This window comes from Rhinopithecus bieti, unplaced genomic scaffold (genome assembly GCF_001698545.2).
Source record: "Rhinopithecus bieti isolate Rb0 unplaced genomic scaffold, ASM169854v2 scaffold_4541, whole genome shotgun sequence".
NCBI lineage: Eukaryota > Metazoa > Chordata > Mammalia > Primates > Cercopithecidae > Rhinopithecus > Rhinopithecus bieti.
In genome coordinates this window covers 648,616-650,447 of record NW_016804414.1, presented here as the reverse complement: position 1 = coordinate 650,447, position 1,832 = coordinate 648,616, and positions in this window count along the sequence as shown.

Genomic DNA, 1,832 nt, shown 5'->3' with positions numbered 1-1,832 from the left:
ATTTAGGAAGACCTTTTGTTTGTCTTTGCCTTGTTGTATATGTTTTTGTTTGTGAAAGTGAACCCTGAAGGAATTGCTAGCAGGTCTAACTCAGGGTGACTGTCTGCTTTTCAATCTTGCCCAGAGACTACCTGCTGATCTTCCAATCAGACATTATGCTGCCTCATCTGGAGTAGACCAAAGGCACTGGAGGCCAGCTGGGGGAAACTGTATAAGGCTTGCAAGATCAAACTACTTGGGCACTAAGCAGTGACTAGTGTCTGCATTGTTGTTGTGTGCACATTGTCTTGGCTGGAATGGGAAATGTTGATTTGGTTCCTCCGAGCAGCTCACTGGGTTGGATCTTGCAAAACTGGAAACAAGTAAAACCTCCATCAGGTCAGTGCAACGGGTAACTTATCCACTAAGGGCAAAAACGCCTATGAGAAACTATGGGGAAGTTCAAAGACATGCCAAATTTTCTAAGACTCAAGCTGGTTATATATAATGGTCTGTTCTTCTGCACATTTTAAAACTGATGATCAAATTACAGCAAGGAAAATTCAGAGTTCAAATGGTCAACCCAAAACTACACAGTTGAAATGCAGAAGTGAATACAGTCTTTACATCGCCTCAGAGTCATGTGGACCCTATTACAAGACTATAATTCCCTTTAACTATTCTATAGATAACAATTTGAACATTATAAAACCTTACATTTTTTCTTTGAGATATTCCTCAGGTCCTGCATAGTGATGTAACTACTGACTAAGCTGGTCTGAAGGACCCCACTGACGCTAGCTGATCTGAAGGACTCCACTAATGCCAGCTGATCTGAAGGACCCACTGATACTGGCTGATCTGAAGGACCCACTGATACCAGCTGGTCTGAAGGATCCTACTGACACCAGCTCATCTGAAAAAACCCTACAAGCAGCTGACTCAACAAAGAATGCAATTTCCATGTTCTGATGATTTTACCCCCTTAACCCAACCAATCAACAATCCCAATTTTCTAGCCCCTCATCCTCTACAATCCCCTTAAAATTCCCAGCCCAGAACTCCTTAAGGAGATGGATTTGAAGATCTCTTCCAATCCCCTTGCTTGGTACCCTGCAATCATTAAACTATTTCTCTGCTGCCAGCCCTGCTGTCTCCATGTAATTGGTCTGTTACTCTGCAGCAAGCATACTAACCTGTTGGTTCTATAATGAAATAGTTTTGATTAGGACAACCGTGTAACCTATATCATAACATATCAAAAACTCACTTCAAATGGATCAAAGACCTAAATATTAGTGTTAAAATTTTAAAAACAACTTGGAGAAAATGTATAGATAAATCTTGGAGATCTTGGATTAAGCAGTGGTTTCATAGCTATGATACCAAAAGCAGAAGCAACAAAAGAAAAAATAAATAAATGTAACTTTATCAAAATTTAAAACTCCTATGCTTCAACAAATATCATTAAGAAAGTGAAAACAATACACACAAGAAGATATTTTGTGAATCGTATATCTGATAAGGGACTTTCATCTAGAATATACAAAGAATTCTTTGATTCAATAAGATAACCCGACTTAAAAATGGGTGAAAGATTTGAATAAACATTTGTCCAAATATAATAAGGTTCACGAACACATGAAAAGATGCTCAACATCATTAGCCATCAGGGTAATACAAATAAAAACCACAGTGAGGTACCACTTCATACCCACTATGATGGCTATTGGTAAAAAGATAATAACAAACACTGTCAAGGATATAAAGTGAAACCCTCACACACTGCTGGTGGGGACGTAAAATGGTACAGCTGCTTTGGAAAACAGTCTGACAGTTACTTAAAAGGTGAA